The sequence below is a fragment of the Hyperolius riggenbachi genome, chromosome 5 (assembly GCF_040937935.1).
Source record: "Hyperolius riggenbachi isolate aHypRig1 chromosome 5, aHypRig1.pri, whole genome shotgun sequence".
In the NCBI taxonomy this organism is placed as follows: Eukaryota; Metazoa; Chordata; class Amphibia; order Anura; family Hyperoliidae; genus Hyperolius; species Hyperolius riggenbachi.
In genome coordinates this window covers 221,302,911-221,323,383 of record NC_090650.1, presented here as the reverse complement: position 1 = coordinate 221,323,383, position 20,473 = coordinate 221,302,911, and the positions used below count along the sequence as shown (strand labels likewise).

Below are 20,473 nucleotides of genomic sequence, written 5' to 3'. Positions count from 1 at the left end.
TAAATGGAATAAAAATTAATCATTTCAGCTGTAATCGATCCACAAAACAGATTGATAAAACGATTGACAAATTGGTCATTCGTAGTCAATTGGCACCATCAACCCAACCTTATCATTCAAAAGGTTGATTGTTCAATAAAATTGCATTGTTAATAAGCATATTTGAATACATTGATTACTGGGACATATAAAAGTGTGCGTATGTGATAGGCGTTTTGTTGTTTGTCAGAGGGTGGCTGGTGATAGTGGCCTTGGGCGGTAAAAAGTACAAATCCGGCCCTGTAGAATATGTCAGTAGAGATGGCCCGAACCTCCGATTTTCGGTTCGTGAACCGCGGACGCAAACCTCCGCAAAAGTTCAGTTCGCGCGAACCACAGTATACTTCAATGGGAAAGTGAACTTTGAAAACTAGAAACATTTACTGGCCACAAAAGTGATGGAAAAGATGTTTCAAGGGGTCTAACACCTGGAGGGTGGCATGGCGGAGTGGGATACATGCCAAAAGTCCCTGGGAAAAATCAGGATTTGATGCACAGCAGTGTTTTAAGGGCAGAAATCCCATTGCATGCTAAATTGGAGGCCTAAAGTGCTTTAAAACATCTTGCATGTGTATACATCAATCAGGGAGTGTAATTAGTGTACTGCTTCACACTGACACAGACCAAACTCACTGTGTAACGCACCGCAAACAGCTGTTTGTGTAGTGACGGCCGTGCTGGACTGGTGCGCACCATGGCCAGAGTGCAGGTCATGGCGGTTTTCAAGCCCATATGGTCGGGCTGAGGTAGCTGAATGACAGAACAACAGTGACTGAGTGTCCAGCTCATCGAATTTGGTCTGTCCACAATGAAGCAACGACCTTATTATCTATTTTCTTGGGCCAGGTGTGCCCCCCAACACGCTCACATAGCCGGTGGTCATTGCTTCAGTGTGATACGCAGTTCCCTTCACCGCTGCAAGGTAACGATCATGAAGGGGAATTGACACATGTACATGCGTTTTGTGTTGTTGTTGCAGCCAGAAAATTAGGCAGGCATGTACACGCACCAGAAAAATTATTATAGCGGCCGCTGCTAGCAGCGGCCTTAAAAATTCAGGAATCCGTCTGGAGTCCTGGTGGACCCTGTTGGTTGTGGCAGTCAAGTGGCCTGCAGGCAAAGATGCTGTGTGGGGACTGACTTAGTCTTGGGGCAGGCAGCCAGTCACACGGCGTGCAGGCAGAGATGCTGTGTGCGGGGACTGACTTAGTCTTTGGGCGGGCAGTAACCCCCCGGGATCCATGCCTCATTCATTTTGATAAAGGTGAGGTACTGAACACTTTTTTGACTTTTCTCTTCTCGATTTCTCTTCTCAGTGACAATGCCTCCAGCTGCGCTGAAGGTCCTTTCTGACAGGACGCTTGAGGCAGGGCAAGACAGAAGTTGGATGGCACATTGGGACAGCTCTGGCCACAGGTCAAGCCTGCACACCCAGTAGTCCAAAGGTTCATCGCTGCTCACAGTGTCTACATCCACACTTAAGGCCAGGTAGTCGGCTACCTGCTGGTCGAGGCATTGGTGGAGAGTGGATCCGGAAGCGCTAAGGCTAAAGAATGTCCGCATGTCCGATATCACCATTACATCGCTAGAGCATCCTGTCCTTGCCTGCCTGGACATGGGAGGAGGAGGATTACTGGCAGTGGCACCTTTATTCCGTTGTGCTGTGACATCACCCTTAAACGCATTGTAAAGCATAGTTGCCAGCTTGTTCTGCATGTGCAGCATCCTTTCTGCTTTCAGGTGAGTTAGTATCATGTCCGCCACTTTGTGCCTATACCAAGGGTCTAGTAGCGTGGCCAGCCTTTACAGCTCATTCCCCTTGAGTTTTTTTATATGGGGGTCCCTCAAGTCCCTGCAGCAGCTCTCCCTTCTCTAATTACTGCAGCCACACGAGTGAGTGAAAAGGCTGACGCTGCCTGCCTGCCTTTTATAAGGGGGGTGGGGCTCCAGGAGGGAGTGTAGCTTGATTGGCTACAATGTGCCTGCTGACTGTGATGTAGAGGGTCAAAGTTGATGCACTATGGGGGCAAATCAAACTTCTGGAAAAGTTTGCGGTTCTCTGCGATCGCGAACTCCGGAAGTTCGCCGGTTCCCATTTGCCGGTGAACCGTTCGGGCAATCTCTATATGTCAGCACTATGTAAGTAAACAATAATGAGCACAGTGATAATGTACACACACAGCACACTGTATTCACACTACTGAAGCAATGCAAATACATTGGAACTATAAATCCCCTAAACCTCGCTGGTGCCTTAGCAAGTGATCAGCCTGATGGCCAAGCATTAGACAGGGCATTGTTCTCTTACACACCTTAACAGCTCTGCGCCATTCCACTGAGGGCAGTACCATAATCGGATAGGGGGAGGAGTTTGGATCAATCACAGGTTGCTATTTAGTCTAATCTAGGGGTGTCCAAACAACCAAACCCAGCCCCCAGAACCTTTTCCAGGGGTCCTCAAATCTTGTGTGAGATTTTAATTGCATTTAGCCTTTTGGCTATTGCTGCGGTGCCACATGCCTCCATTTTTAGGGAAAATGGCTGCAGAGGTCCTGATCAAGGAGGAGGAACAGCAGAGGGGGGAGAAAAACAAAGACATGGGGCAGGACTTGATGAGTGATGGGTAGCAACTTATGCCAGCAATAGCCACTTAACTAGCAGCAGCCACTATTTATCAGTCACCACTATGCCAGCAGCAGTCTCTGGCTCTGGCATCTTAGCAGCAACCACTCATTAGAAGCTGCACACTAAAGGGAACATGCTGAGAGGACACATGGTATATGGTTTATTTTTGGCATTTTTGGTCAAACTACATTTTACATTTACGGAGGAAGACAGTTTTGCAAACCCAGACAGATAGGTAAAAAAAACAGACAAAAAAAACCAAAAAACAATAAAGCAAAAATAGTTTATGTGCAATACAGAAAACTTTCTCCACTAAAATTCATGATCTCTTCTAGACAATATGCATTACAAAAAACACAAGAACTTGAAGTTTTATTTGACACAGCAGGTGAACGTGTGTGTAGAATCACCTATCAGCTAACAACTTTTCAATTTTCCACAAATGTATTGCTTTCAGGAGATGCTGTAAAGTTTTGCCACAAGTCTGAAACAGAGTAGTTTTCAACATTTATTGCTCAAGAAAAAAAAATCCAAATAGAGAGCAGTGTCATATATACAATTTTGATTCCAGAATGCATTATCATTCACATTTCCAATGTGCCTAGATGCAATTTATAGAACTTTGAAGGCTAAAGAAATTTAGATCTCTCATTTTATCATAGAAGACAAGTGACCATTACGTACCTATACAATTACATAAGTTTGACTGAAACCTGCATGAAGATTTGCTGTCAAAATGACAGTATAAATGCAGTCATGGGGAGCCAAAAACGTATTTATGTTTCCTTCTAATCTCTGCTCTGAACTATATTTCAAAAACCATTCATTGCCAACTCTATTCTCCTCCTCAGCTCCATTTTCCAGACAGACACTGTCAAATGAAATTAAAGTCACCCACAGATCGGTTTTATTGAGTGACAGAGCAGCCCTCTCCGGAGGAAGCTGGATCACTGCAGGTCTTCGCACTGCCAAAACACATATACTAATTATTTCCACATTGGCTGACACTGCCAGCAGACCCTTTTTAGTCTCATATGCCATCATTGGACTGAATCCTTTAAAAAAATAATGATTCTGTAGTAGCCTGGAACAGAATTGGTGACACATGCTGCAGGTTAACATAGAAATTAACATTACTACACTGCTGTCTTTTGACTGCAATTTGTAACTGTGACTTCCTAACAGCTGAAAAACAGCTGGCAATTGGAAGATAAGAAGAAAACACACCATCACCTTGTTTGTGTTGCTTTTAAATTGCTAAGCACAAGGTAGAAAATAGGAGATAATGTCTAAACTATACAGGGGCACCAGGCAAGCTAGACGAGTGTAGCTAGAGGTGATTATATTACGTGCAGGACGGCAATTACTTGACTTGTCGATAGACCTGACCTGATTGTTTGTACCAGTAGCAGCAGATGAGCATGCCTCTCACCAATAACGATGGCTCATACACAATATGCCCTTTCTCAGTCTTCTTTCTATCTCAGCTGATAAATTGATACGGAGCAAAAGTAATTGCAAGGTCCCTTCGCCATGGAAATATTTCTGCATGGATAATGAGTACTCTCAATACTTTATGCTGTATTTAACTCCTACATGTTCTGGTCCTCACATTCATTGATGGAATGTTTTGTATCGCTTCCAGTTATTGGTTGTATGTAGTCACCATAGGGCAGCAAGCAGTGGTTGTTTTGTGGACTTACTTAACTGCATTATTGCCTTTATATATGTGCTACTCTGATTAATCACCACTAATGTCACAAAATGGCAATTTTATCTTCCAAAGATTTAATATAAGATAATATAGTTAATGGCATTTTTTTAAGGAGCTTACAAAGACATACAACCTTATTGAACTCTGCTGGCTGCCTCCCTCTCCTCTTAACCTCCTGGTAGCTCTCCTTTAGCACAACCCATTTGTGACAACACGCTAAAGCAGTGCAAGTGATAGTTTATCATACACTAACCTCAAATCTTAGCCCTTCATTTATGCCTAGCCTTAACCTATAAAATCACCCTAATAATAACTATTACCAACAGTAACTTTACACTGTTTTTCTTAACCTATTGGTCCAATGCTAGATAGACTCCTAGCACTAACTGAAAAGTGCTTTCTTAAAGCAAACCTAAACTGAAAATTAAAAGTCAAAATAAATATACACAGGTCATACTTGGCTCCCGTGTAGTCTTCTCCTCAATCTCTTTCTCCTCTCCTGTGTCCTATTTGTCCACTGTGATCAATGGAGTTCTCTGTCCTCCATTTTAAAAATGATAAAGATCCTGTAACAGCACACTGTTAAAGTGTAATATCGCCCACTTGAGCCATAGGGAAACCTAGACAATCACTTGCACATCATTTGGCCTTTTAGCTATAAACTGACAGCAACTGACATCTTGATCATTGCTAAGCTGACATTACTGACAGTGACAACTACTTTGCTTCTTCTACTCCCCGTCACAAGTTTATTGTTGCGCTAGAGGGACAGAGCTAGGTCAAACAATCGGGCAGTGCTGTTGACTGCAAGCTAGGTTATATGGTTACATGGGGGAATTTCTAGTAAAAACAACTGCAGCTGTGCAAACAAATGGTGCGTGTAAAGTCACATTTATTAAGAGAGCTTACCCATGGCTGCTGTTTGCAACAGAGCTTCTGCATTTGAGTACACTGTAAGTTTCAGCAATCTTTGGCGCCAACACAGGAGCATCTTTTGTGTGGCATTGTTTAATTAATACAGGTTAATCATTATCAAATTACAATTTTGTTGATATTCTCACGAGACGCGAATGTCTTCTGTTTTAAGAAGGCAAATCATACCAAGCATTGCTTTTTAGTAGGAGGGCTTTTTAATCTCTTTTAGCCCCCTATACTTTCCTCAAGCAGGGGTCACCCTGAGCTGCTTGGGTACTCTGTTGAGATTCTTATTAATGTTTTAAGTGGCCCCTTGGAGATGAAATGGGAGGACATATAGGACACATACAAATTCAATATAAGCTACAAGCTAGCACAGCAGCTAAAGCTTCCTACACACATACAAGCATTGTCAGGGATTGGAACTTTGCAACCTGTAGGCAAGTAGTGTATTCTGTTGCTATGCAGTGCAGTTGAGGGCCGATGGAGCCGCAAATGAGGTGCATCACACAGATGGGAGAGTGAGCAGAAAGAAAAATGCTCTCAGCCAGTGCTCAGTAAAGTTTATCCACCCAGCTGATCACAGACCAAGGCATCAAGGGGCATTAGGACCACTAAACATCGGGGAATTGTATAGGGGTTGGAGGGAGGCCATAGACACCAGGAAACTGTATAGGAAAGGAAGGGGAATCATTAGACACCAGGGAACTGTGTAGGGGTTGGAGGGGACCATTAGGCACCAAGGAACTTAAGTTGTCCTAAACTGATTTGATAATTTGGGCACATACTTTCACCTGTTACTTTGGCCGCCATATGCACCGCAATGTTAATTGCAGCTATAGTCGTGCCTAGAGTAACATTTGGGTGCTGTAGTCGCAGGAAGTACCTGAACCCCAGGAAGTTGCAGGAAGACGTTAAATAGCGGTGGAGGGATGGTGCAGGTAGCACCAAAGCAAGAAATATAAGCAGCAGGGGTAAATAATACATTGCTCATCAACATTAGTGTTAGGCTGGGGTGGGGGTTATTATGAGTAGATAGCAGGTAGATTAAGGTTAGGAGTACATAAGGGGTTCATTTTAGGTGTAAGTGATGGTAGGTTCGTGTTAAGAGTAGGTAGAGGGAGGGTTAGTGTGAGAGGAGGGTTAGGTAAAGGAACTGTCGAATATCAGCAAAATTATTAATCTTCTATGATCTTCTACAGCTTCATACTAAGTGGCGGGGCGGTGGGGAAGGGATGGAGGGGGAATAAGCCAACAGTAGGCATTTGGAAATAGCTGATTTTTATTTTACAAAAGTTGCAAGGTTTTTTCTTTTACTAAACATTCTTATAGAGCAATGTTCTATGTCTCTCTGTCCCTGAATTACTGATTTTAACCACTCCCCTTCCTTTCTTGTGCAAATCCCTGGGCAAGTCCCTGGCAGCTACTTCCTGGTCAGCCGGATCAGGAATTAGTGCACAGGCACTGGCCCAGCTGGGTACATCCTTGATCGCACGCCCACAGCCCAAAGCAATTTGCGCATTACATTGAAACTACATCATGCCTGCACAATAATGTCCTGAAGTAGCTGCATTTAAGCAAGAAAGGAGGGCGATGGAGGAGAATGGGGGTAGCGGTGGGCATGAGGACTACGTCATACATATGTCTGCTCCCCGTTTTTACTTTTCGTTTCAGCTCCGGTATCATTTAACTATAATTGTAAGCTTCTGTTTAGACTTTACTGCATTAGAACAATGTGAGGTAGCACAATGTTTGTTTAACTGCCTGCAGATCAGCAAGTGGGGACAGTCTCCAAGTTTCTGGGAATATGTGGTAAAATCTAGAAGTGGTGTAGGGAGCAGAGGCTTCACAAATAGTGCTGGATAACAGACGGAATGATGGGAGATCCTGTTGTGGCCTCCGTATCAGTCTTGAATTAGTTTCACTTCAACATTTTGCTGACCTTTCAACTTGTATCTTCAAAAAGCAACACATTACATAATTTAAACATTGCTTTTAAATCAGAGGCTTTTTCTTTTTTTATTATAATACCAATTATCATGTGACTATGTAGTAGCTTATCTGACATACTGTTGTTTAGCCTGTGATTTACTGGAAAGCAGTAAAAGGGCCCATACACCTAACGATTTTCCCGCCGATATAAGGCCGAATCGATCACAGTGATCGAATCCGCCGTGAAATCGCCGCGCGCTCCGCTGACAGAACGATCGATTTCTGTACGAAATTGATTGTTCCTGTCGATTCCCGTCGATTCGTCCATGCGGAAGATTTTTCTCGATCGCCGGCGGGTCGGGAGTGCGTCGATAGTGGCTTTTGAATGCCCGACGATACAGCGGGTATACATTACCTGTTCCGGCCAGCGCGAGTCCCCTGGTCCCCGCTGTCTTATTTCCGCGCTGGGTTCTGGACCGGCTGCAGCTACACAGAACTTCCTGTCCCGGCAGGAAGTTTAAACAGTAGAGCTCCCTCTATTGTTTAAACTTCCCCTGGACAGGAAGTTCAGTAGCTGCAGGAACGGTCTGGAGCCCGGAGCGGAGAAGAAGACAGCGGGGACCAGGGGACTTGCGCCGGCCGGAACAGGTAATGTATGCAGGGGGGGCGGCAGCAGCGGCAGCTCCACAGATTGTGATCGGTTTCAGGCGGAAATCGATTCACAATTTGTTTGCAGTAAAGGTGGCCATACGATCCCTCTCTGATCAGATTCGATCAGAGAGGGATCTATCTGTTGGTCGAATCTTATGGCAAATCGACCAGTGTATGGCCACCTTTAGAATGCCACCTGAGCAAACATTGATGATTATGAATACAGAAATCTGACAGAAATATCTGCAACTGCCAGCCAGGATCTACCCAGTTTACAAATGTATGGAGGTATGATGAGTATGTTTGTCTACGAGATGTTCATTATAAAAGGAAGAAATGAATAAGCACCCTCAGAAGGATTGTTTTTTAAAGAGACTCCGTAACAAAAATTGCATCCTGTTTTTTATCATCCTACAAGTTCAAAAAGCTATTCTAATGTGTTCTGGCTTACTGCAGCACTTTATACTATCACTGTCTCTGTAATAAATCAATGTATTTTTCCCCTGTCAGACTTGTCGGCCTGTGTCTGGAAGGCTGCCAAGTTCTTCAGTGTTGTGGTTCTGCTATGAACTCCCCCTTCCAGGCCCCTCTATGCACACTGCCTGTGTATTATTTAGGATTAGAGCAGCTTCTCTCTTCTCTCTTATCTTTTGCAAGCTGGATAAATCGTCCTCTGAGCTGGCTGGGCTTTCACATACTGAGGAAATTCAGACAAAGGCAAAGCTGTTTGCAGGAAGAAACGAGCAGCCTGAAACTTCAGTGCATGAGAGCTGCAGGGGGAAAGAAACACACAAATGATCTCTTGAGATTCAAAAGGAAGGCTGTATACAGCCTGCTTGTGTATGGATGTATTTTCTACGTGTGGACATACTGTACATCAACCTACTTCCTGTTTTGGTGGCCATTTTGTTTGTTTATAAACAAACTTTTTAAAACTGTTTTTAACCACTTTTAATGCGGCGAGGAGCGGCAAAATTGTGTCAGAGGGTAATAGGAGATGTCCCCTGACACACTGGTATGTTTACTCTTGTGCGATTTTAACAATACAGATTCTCTTTAATGCTTGCTTGCAGAACATCAAGTTAACCTCAGGGGCTGTCCACACTCCTGTGTGTCGTGCGGGTTTTTATTTTCGTGTTTGCTGCACATTTTAATGGCATTGCAATTTACCTGCATTTTTGTTTTTTTTTCATGTATTTTGTGATTTGTCTACTTTCTCTTTCAAGCAGAAGTTTTGAGCACTCCCTTTATAACATCTCAATTTTTTACATAATCTGTGTTAGGATTTGGGGGATGCTTTCTTTAACCTGGCAGATATCGTTTTGATTTGCAGGTAATTTACTAGATCAGTTTTCTTCACAGCCAAAGATAGAATCCATTGATTTTCTGTTCAGCTGGCTTGATTTATTCCTAATGAAAAAGTAACACATATTCTTAAATCACATTCTAATTTGTTCCTGACTTTTTCTTAAAATTCCTTCTGGACATTTTTATATACACAGTATTTAACTACTATTTTATAAATACAGTACTTGTGTGATTCCTTATAATATGTAAATTCAGATCACTTGCTAACAAATACATCTCTAACTGTTAGGTTAGGTGAAATGTGAGGAAATATTCAAAGTATTTTATAATCTTAAGTTTTTTTTAGCTCCTTACAGATAATGACGTAAGGCCAGGCTAATGCCCATGACAGACGATTGCAGGGATTGGCTGGTGTGGGGAGAAAGGGAGGGGGAGTGTTTTAAAATAAATAGTACATTTTATTACAAAAATAATAATAATAATAATTAATTAAAAAAAACAAAAGCCCCCAGCAGCTGTCAGAGCCCACCAACAGAAAGCTCTGTTGTTAGCACAAGGGATTCGGCCGGCGGCTCCATTACTCCCTATTAATTGCACAACATGAGAGGAAAAGACTGGCACTAGATATCAACAGCAAGGCACAGGTCCGCTTCACCGGATTCTGTATACGTTAAATGCACGTGCAACTCAGAACAAAGCACTGTATTGATATCGAGAAGAAAAATAGAGGCACTGAGCTTGCACTGTATACCCTGATGTGTCTTCCCACCGTGTATTAAAGGTATATCTTTTGCAAGCTCAGTGTCTCTATTCTTCTCCTCGATATCCATTACTCCCTATGGAGTAACTCTACAGATTCGGCCCAGGTTCTGCGCAAGTGGAAACGGGCCCTGATTCTTTGAATCTTTTAAAATTGATTTTCTCAAAAACTACAAGGTCTTTTAAAGAGGAGCTGTTAGGTATAGGGTCTCAGAGAAAATAAACACATATATCAGTAGCTAAAGATTGGCTGTACTTACATTACATATGCATTTCACTGTCCACGTTTGGATTTCACAGAATTTGTATATAGTATATGCAGAGAATGATGCTCCTGACAGCTCATGGCAGGTTCCATGTTTGTGAAGCCAAATGTGTCGTCATGTCCTGCCTGCTTCTGATCACAGAACAGCTCATACTGAATAACACTAGTTTGCAGTGAATATTAATGAGCCATGTGGCTAGGAACAATAGCGGACTCCTGCAGTGTACGCTGCCCCGAGATTTATCTGTGCTGTGGCTGGACTGAGTTTTAGAAGCTGCTGAAACTTGATCCCGTCTTCTCCTTAGCAGCCGAGGGGAGGGCCCCAGAATGCTTTGCAGTATGTTATGCGGCTTGCGTCCTGCTTAGCTCTAAGCTTTTCTGATAAGCACACATCAAAGGTAAGAGAGATCTTTATCTTCAGTAATGTCTTTTTGGCTTCCTTCTAAACTGTTTAACACAGGAGACTAGAGGTTTAAATTAGCTTCTGCAGCCTGACAGTTACTCTTTAACTACCTAAAGACCATGTCATGCCAACGGGCGTGACCGCAGCGGCAGCCCCAGGACCGCCTTTAAAAAATAAATAAATAAATATTTGTGAAAAAAAATAAATAAACATCTGGGGGTTGATCAGATCCCAGCAACAGAAAGTATTGTTGGTGGGGAGAAAAGAGGGGTGGGGAATCACTTGTGTGGTGTGTTGTGCGCCCCTGCAGCTTGGCCTTAAAGCTGCAGTGGCCCATTACAGTAAAAATGGCCTGGTCTTTAGGGGGGTTTAGCACTGTGGTCCTCGAGTGGTTAAGAAAAAAAAATAATGACGTTCGTAATGGTGGATTGTTCACAAGTCAGGTATCGGTGACTACCTGGATAGCCAAACATAATAATGATATGGATGCTCTACTATTAAGTCTCGTACCCATGAGGTGATATTTTCCGCAATGTTACCCGACGTCAGAGAACATCGTTTAACATAATCATGTTAAACGGTGTTGCACCTGCAGCAAATGCACATTGTTCAGCAATGGACACGGCATATGGGATAGTTAAAATACCCGATGACTCAACACAAAGTACCACAATCGCTTACTTCCCGTTCGCACTCATCGTGTAGTCGTGTTACATCGCAAGCAGGAAGAGGCATTGCTTGACTATGGTCATCAAGGGGACATTGCTGGACCCATCGGGGGGTGAGTATGTAGCTTTAGACTTGTTGAGTATCTGGCTGTCTTCAGTTAAGAGAAAAAGAGTTCTACAAAAACATTAATTTACCTTGTTATATGCTCTCTTCTTTTTGGAGATTATCCAAACCACAGAACTTAGTCCAACCTGTAAGACAAAAATATATTCAGAATTGAGAATTTGTTCACTTATTTTACATGTTTACAAATAACACTTTTATGCATAATATAATATCAGCAAATGAGTCCACATGGTGTACAGTGCATCAGCCTTAGAAAGAATGTTAATGTGCAGCAAAAAATTCTATAGCCACAAACTAAATCTTCACCATACTCATCAATACAATGGCCAATCCACCAGGTGAAAACTTCAGTCAAAAAGATTCATTAACCCCCTTGGCGGTATGAAAAATACCGCCAGGGGGCAGCGCAGCAGTTTTTTTTTTATTTTTTTTTTTAAATCATGTAGCGAGCCCAGGGCTCGCTACATGATAGCCGCTGCTCAGCGGCATCCCCCCAGCCCCGCCGATCGCCTCCGGCGATAGGCGATCAGGAAATCCCGTTCAAAGAACGGGATTTCCTGGAGGGCTTCCCCCGTCGCCATGGCGACGGGGCGGGATGACGTCACCGACGTCAGCGACGTCGGGACGTCATTGGGAGACCTGATCCACCCCTTGGCGCTGCCTGGCACTGATTGGCCAGGCAGCGCAGGGGTCTGGGGGGGGCCACGTGCCGCACCGGATAGCGGCGATCGGGCGCGCGGCGGCGGCAATCGGGGTGCTGGCGCAGCTAGCAAAGTGCTAGCTGCGTCCAGCAAAAAAAAAATTATGAAAATCGGCCCAGCAGGGCCTGAGCGGCACCCTCCGGCGGCTTACCCCGTGTCACACATGGGGTTACCGCTAAGGAGGTTAAAAAAATCCATGTTTTATTGAACGATCTTCGGCAAAAATATTTATGCATAAAATAATCATCTTCAGAAAATGTGATTACATAAATATAACTGCAATGTGGGTGGCATTATTCTTTTAAATTGTACCTAAGATGGAGGGATAGAAAAAAACTATACATGCCTGGGGCTTCCTCCAGCCCCCTTCAACCTGATCGCTCCCTCGCTGTCGCCCTCCGCCTTCTGGATCCTCCGTAAGGGCTCCCATAAGTTCAACCAGTGAGGTTAAGTCGGCGCATGTGCAGGGCAGCTGCACACGCTCTCCCGTTGCGTTCCCTGCAGTAAGCCCCGACTGGCCAAAATTACGGTAGCCCTTACGGATCAGGCCTAAGGGGGCTGGAGGAAGCCCCAAGTATGTATACATTTTTTGTATTCCCCCGTCTCAGGTTCCCTTTAAAGATTTTTTAAGATAGAGTTTTTGAAAAAATGTTTGGAGTCACAGTGAAGGGATACATTTATACCAACATTTAAATAGGATAATTTTTTACATTAACATTATTCGGGCAGAGTGGGCAATTACTCTTGGAAAAGAACCTTTCTTTTTTTCAGCAATGTCTTATCCTCTATTCTCCTTATTATTGTTTCCTAAAATTCAGTGGTAAAGGTGATGTGAGTAACCATTGCAAACTGAACTGAGTATCTGCAGTCAGCTCACTTCTCTGGAGTTGGCAGCTGTGAACAGGAGCTAGCTTGCTTGAAACAATCAAGATTCTTTCAAATGTCTTTGCCAAGTGTGTACATGAAACCTGTGATGCCTGCTGCTGCCTGCTGCTCACATGCTGGAAAATCATGCCAGATCATTACTGTTCTATATTGCCGTAGGAGCAGGCATGATTCCCCCCTCTCCACAAAGACTTTGTACATTTTTTTAAGGGTGACTAAACTTTAAAATAGGTATGGGTCAATTTATTCCACAACATTTCAACATGGGGAGAACTGATGAAAGTCTCCTATTGACTGCTTGTGATCATGTAACCACATCTCACTTCTTCTTCCTGTATCAGCTACAATAGGATACAGAAGTGTGACATGATCAAATAGTAATAACCTACCAATCAGAGAATTATATTCTATCACCCACTCATGACCAAATGGTAATAACCTACCAATCAGAGAATTATATTCTATCACCCACTCATGAGTCATGACCAAATGGTAATAATCTACCAATCAGAGAATTATAAATCTATCACTCAATTAAATCAATTCAATGCTTGTCCATGATTTTCTCTCTATGAAAATCTATTTAGAATACAGTGTAAATTTACCATCTTTACTTGAGACTGGAGTATTTGGGACTCTTTGAAAAAACATACTCGTGTGAAAACTTCCTAAGCACATCACTTCTCCACAAAAAAAAAAGGTCCTTTAAAAAACATACCTGTGTGAAAACTTCCTAAGCACATTGCTTCCCCATAAAAAAAGAACAGAAACAAAACTAAACTACTTATTTGTGATTATTCTTAAGTGCACATGAGAGGATGTTTTACATCTGGTGTCCTCACACTATAATTGCCCATGGCAGAAAAATGAAATCAGTTACCTACTTGTCAAATTTTGTGAATCAGCAAAGCAGCACTCATGCTATTAACGAGCAGTGCTTTTATTGTATACATAAATCTGAGCTTAATAAACCTTTAAAGAGATGATTGCTAAGTAACAGCCTCCTGCATTCAAGCTCAACTGCTCTCAATTATATTGGTTATAATTATGCCATTGTACCATTTAATGTGTGACCAACAGTCTCTGAGTGTTTTATTACTATAATTCACATGTAAATCCACATTTCTGATTGAGAGCCAAATCAGTTTCAGCCTTGCCATCTATACATTTGTGTGATAAAATTATATTTCTTAATATCATACCTTGCCTTATTGATTGCAACATTAACTAATGTTAGTTTTGCATAAACTACACAAATTCAGTTACAAGTACACCACACACACACACACACACACACACACACACACACACAAACACACACACAGGCCTCTTGCACACTGCACGCGATTCTGTTTCAGATTCCGCTTTTTAATCAGTTTTTACATCCGATTCAGATTCTGATTTGCAGTTTGATCCCTGCACACTGCAAATCGGAATCTGAATCGGATGTAAAAACTGATTAAAAAGCGGAATCTGAATCGGAATTGCGTGCAGTGTGCAAGAGGCCACACACAAACAAACACACACACACACACACACAAACACAAACACAAACACACACACACACACACACACACACACACACAAACACACACACATACACATACACATACACATACACACATACACACACACACATGTACACACACAAACACACACACACACACACACAAACACCCCCACACACACACACACAAACACCCCCACACACACACACGCACGCGTGCGCGCGCACACACACGCACGCGCGCACACACACACACACACACACACACACACACACACACACACACACACACACACACACACACACACACACACAGTTTGTTATACCTACTGTAATATTGTTTGTTAAAATAAGACTGGCACTAAAACCTGGTGCACACTTTCAATTATAATTGGCAATCACTGACCAATTTTACCACCTCCATGTAGTATGAGGGTTTACCTACACGATCTGCTTATAATTTTCAATATTTGTTGACCTCATACCTCCATATTGTATTAGAGTTTACCTACACAATCTGTTCATAGTGTTCAATGCCTGTTGGCCCTAATACTACATGGAGGTAGTAAAATGGCCAATGATTGGACAATTAAAATTGGATGTGTGTATGCACCTTAACCACTTCACCCCAAAGGCGTTTTACCCTAACAGACAAGAGTGATTTTCACCTTTTCGTGCTCATCCCTTTCATTTTCCAATAGCTTAATCACTACTAATCACAATGAAATGATCTATATCTTGTTTTTTTCACCACCAATTGGGCTTTTTGGGGTTGATATTTATTTTCAGTAATTACTTTATTTTCTATGCATTTTAAAGGGAAAAACAAGGAAAAAATGAAAAAAATACACTATTTCTCCAATTTCATCCCCTATAGTTTTAATATAAACACCCCTTCCCCTTTATATGGCCTGCTGCTCCCAAGTCAACGTTGTTAGCATGTTCTCATAATGTTGGGTGATTTTAAACTTAGATAGGGTGGGGACCCAGAGAGAAGGCTGCACGAGCCGTCCCTGCTAGCATGCTCTGCAGCGTGGAACAGATGTCTCTCTCAATAAGAGAAGGGTAAGGTCCCTGGATAATGTGTACAGCATGGATTTGCTTCTACTGTTTGTATTGTGAGATGCATTAGTTCTTAATGCACCTGTTTCACTGTAATAAGCACACTTGTGCCTTTGAGAGGCTTTTTAGCCCTATGCAGTGAGTATCTATCAGGTGCATCTTGGTTAGATGCGTGACCATTTCATTTTCTCCCCGTTGTACAGTTTTAATATAAACACTGCTACTGTACATAAAACCCACACATTTTATCTGCCTACTTGTTCTGGTTGTCACAAGATGTCCCAAGTACAAAGTATTGTGACAATATAGTATTTGGAAATAAAGGTGTATATTTTCTTTGGTGGGTCTTTTCCCCACTATTTTTACGTGCACGAGCACGGGGATGCACGCGCGGGGGAATGCTCGTGCACACGCGGGGGAACGTTCGTGCACGCGCGGGGGAATGCACGCGCGCACGTGCATGCGCACAGTGGCAACAGCACTGTCTGACTTATAAAAACGTCCTGGAGCCATTAAGAGGCTCTAGCAGGACATTTTTATAACTCAACTTGTCATTAAGTGGTTAAAGAATACCCGAGGTGAAATGTGACATGATGAGATAGACATGTGTATGTACAGTGCCTAGCACACAAATAACTGTGCTGTGTTCCTTTTTTTCTTTCTCTGCCTGAAAGAGTTAAACATCATGTAAATGGCTGACTCGGTCCTGACCCGACAGGAAGTGACTACAGTGTGACCCTCTCTGACAAGAAATTACATATATAAAACACCTTTCTAGCAGAAAATGGCTTCTGAGAGCAGGAAAGAGATGAAAAGGGCCAATAGTTCATAGATTTTAGCTCTGGAATACTTCAATGAACGAATCATTGAGCAAAAACAATAAAACAGTTAAAACTTAAAAAGAAGATTTAAACATAAAATACTACTGGAATATCGTAAAAAAAAGGTCATTTTTAGGAGAAGGAAGATAGATACAGTTGTTTATTTCATTCGTTTATTTTCGCCTCGGGTGTCCTTTAAGTTCCATCATATATACCTGTGACCACTAATGGCATACCAACAGACAGAAGCATCTACATGTCCCCAGCTACCCACAGCTGGCACAGACACATTTGGGTTCCAAAGAGCTGAATTCAGTTTGAAAGTATCCATGCATTTTCATTATTCATTGTTTCTAAATTGTATACTGTACTTTGTTTACGATTTTTCACCATGTCAGGGTTTTGTAAAAATGAACTCCCTCTGTCTCTGATCCATGACACATCTGCCTCATATACTGCATATAGATAGCAACAGAGAAATGCATCCAGAAGACCCGGGCACAGATTAATTCTCTAGATGTCAAGACACTCACAGCTGCATTACATAATGTAATGTATATTGGTAAAATGAATGCAGACAGAAATAAGAAGAAATTCTGCAAAACTAGGGCAGGCTATATGAGATCATACTTGGAGAAGTATAAGCTGAAAGAAATAGCATTCATACAAATTAACAGCCTGGCATTTAACAGAAAGATTAAAAGGGAAACTTTGTGATTTTGATGAGGAATAACAACTAATGCTTTAGTCAGTGAAGAAAACTTGTACTTGTATGACAGAACTGGGTCATTTACATTAACATAGCTCAGATCACGTTTCCAGCTCCACAACAGTCAACCATAAATAGGAGAATCTGACGTAACAAGAGGGGAATCTGACGCAGGATAGCTGCGAGGAACGAGAACTCAAGAAAGTAAAATAAGCTCCACTAGCAAATGATCAGGTCTTAATGAGTAAATCAATGTTATTTTAACTTGATAGTGGCTATTAATGTATATTCGTAAGGTAGCTATTTCTAAAGCCAACGTATTTAGATATATTAATACATATTTAGATTGATAATATCATGATACCCTGATCAGAAATTGATCGGATAGTCTTCCACTGCTCCTCCCACACCCACTCACATGGAGATTTTCTGACATGTCCAGTCACACTTTTGATAGATGAACTGAAATTGATTGAGGGCTTATTCACAGTGGGATGTTGCGGAGCTGCTTTATAAAGTGTTATAACGCAGCTTATGGCACTGAAATGATAATCCTATGGGACGTTCACAGTGCGACCTTATCGTTACATTGTAACGTGTAGCGTTATGGTAACGCAATGCTGCAGTGGGTAACTGAGGGGGTAACTGATCAGCTGCCCGAGGACAAAAAACATCAGAATATTCTTGAGTAGTAAGGAAAGAGGCAGCACACCGTCCTCTATCTTTTATTGATAGCTCATAGATCCAGAACCATCACAGTGAATACAACGTTTCGGGGCATAGCCCCTTTGTCAAGTAAGTGACAGTCTGATGTGCTTGCAATACTCATCACATTATATACTCCCCACTCAATTCTGTTGCCATTTTGATTTAAGAGCAGGGATAACCGGTCTGATGCTGTTTTCTAATCTTATCCTGTGAACTACAGCAGATCTCTGATGGAGGATAAATTCACACAGGCACCGAGCTTGGGTTTCTCAGGAACACACACTGTTCTCTTCTCTTCCTCTTTTCTTTTTTTTTGTTTGTTCTCTGAGTAAAAACTTTATTTAACACTTTCTGTTTAACAAACAGACAACATTGTCATATGACTTTAGATCAGTGCATAAGCTGTATAAGGGCATATAAAACATCACATATCTTAACACCCCCACTTGCTCTTATACTGCTTAAAAGGAATAGTTTGGTACAGTTACATCATTAACTGCCTACACTCCAAAAATGTAACTTACAAACCTATCTAGCTTAAACTTTGTTATTAGCTTAGTCATAACATCAGCTACCATTTTGTCCGTAGAACAATACTCAAGATCTATCTTGCCCTCACTTAGAACAGATCTAAGGAAATGGAATTTAATGTCAATATGTTTGCATCTCTGATGGCAAACTGGGTTCTTTGAGAGAGCTATCGCACTCTGATTGTCTTCAAATATCTTTACTGGTTTGTACTGACATTCACTGTACAATTCTCTTAGCAATTGTGCAAAATATAGACTCTCCTGTGTGGTTGCGGCTAACGCTATATATTTAGCTTCACAGGATGATAGTGCAATTGTTGGTTGTTTCTTCGATTTCCAAGAAATCAGGGGTCCATTTTCAGTCAGGCTGAAACAATATCCTGTTGTGCTTCTCCTGTCAATCTGGTCTGAGGCCCAACTGGCATCACTATACGCCTCTAGTTTTAATTTCTGTTTGCATTTTCTGTAGCATAGTTCAAAATTTACAGTTCCTTTCAAGTATCTCAGTACGTGTTTGGCAATGATCATGTGTTGTACACTTGGTTGTGAAAAGTGTTGTGACAGTTTGCTTATAGTCCAACTCAAATCTGGTCTTGTACATGTAGTCACATAAATCAAGCTGCCTACTATCTCCCGATAGCTTTTTACATCTGCAGGTTCACTTTTGTCGTCAAAATCTAATCTTTGTTCACAAGGAGTTGATCTCGGTTTACAATCTGACATACCAAATCTTTCTAGCATTTTCAAAATGTATCTCTTCTGATTCATCTTCACTGTTCCACTAGTCTGTTCAAAATTGATACCCAGAAAATAGTTCAGTTTTCCAAGGTCCTTCATTTTGAACTTTGTCGCAAGTGTTGACTTCACATCATTGAGTAGTTTGTCATTGCTAGCAGCAATGATCAGATCATCAACCCATATTAGTAATATTGCTTGCTTATTACCATTCTGTTTGACATATACACAATGGTCCACAGAATTCTGTACAAATGCATTTGAACATAGATAGTCATGTAGCATTTTGTTCCAGTTTCTTCCCGATTGCTTAAAGAGGAACTGTAACGGCAAAACGTCCCCTGGGGATTACTCACCTCGGGTGGGGGAAGCCTCAGGATCCTAATGAGGCTTCCCACGCCGTCCTGCATCCCTCGGGGGTCTCGCTGTAGCCCTCCGTACAGCCGTGATGCAATATTTACCTTCCTGGCTCCTGCGCAGGCGCTCTGATGGCTGTCGGCTCCGAAGTAGGCGGAAATACCCGATCGCCGTCGGGTCCGCTCTACTGCGCAGGCATAAGTCTCCGGCACCTGCGCAGTAGAGCGGACCCGACGGAGATCGGGTATTTCCGTCTATTTCCGAGCCGAATGCAGCCACAGCGCCCCCGCTGGAGCCAGCAAAGGTAAATATTAAAATTACAGTCGGGCCTGTCGCCGGCTGTTCAGAGGGCTGCAGCGAGACCCCCGTGGGACGCAGGACGGCGTGGGAAGCCTCATTAGGATCCGGAGGCTTCCCCCACCCGAGGTGAGTACCCCCCAGGGGATCTTTTTCAAGTTACAGAGTCTCACAATTCAGGTTAGACTTATCAACTTTACCTTTGATCTTCATTCCATCTACTATATTCTGTAGTTTCAAGATATCATCGTAATTACAATGACCAAGGATTTCATGCCATATCTGAATATCATAACAACCGTAACAACTGTCGTCACATCCCATGTAGGTGTTCAAGTAGTAAAGCCTGTTGTATTTCTTTATAATAAATTCTGTACCATTCTTATGAACCAAAACACTGTCATCTTGTCGGAATTCAACAGATGCTCCATTCCTTGTTGCTGCCTCAACAGATAAAATGTCCTGTGGATATGTGGGGATAAATAATGCATTCTGTAGCAATGTCCTCACTTGTTTTCCCTTACTGTCCATTAGGTACACTTCTGCGTCGCCCCTCTTGAGTGCTACACCTGAAGTTCTTTTTCCATCTGCCAACTCCATGTAATGTTTCTCTGGCTTAAACGAGGTGTCAAATCTTTTAAATTTCTTAATGTCTGTGATAATATGCGATGTTGCTCCTGTATCTACCATTAGGCTTTTTGCTATGGAATTATTCAACTGGTCTTCACTTATTTTAAAGGCAAATGTTTGTTCTG

General features: G+C 42.2%; 1 protein-coding gene across 2 annotated transcripts in view; it reads right to left on the bottom strand.

The window, feature by feature from the left end:
• Positions 1–20,473, bottom strand: part of LOC137518602 (poly(rC)-binding protein 3-like) — a 1,088,021-nt gene that overhangs the window by 739,799 nt on the left and 327,749 nt on the right. For both annotated transcript variants that reach the window (XM_068236676.1, XM_068236680.1), the window contains exon 3: positions 11,475–11,531. The gene's annotated coding sequence lies outside the window, so the exon portion shown is untranslated. The remainder of the gene's footprint in view (positions 1–11,474; positions 11,532–20,473) is intronic.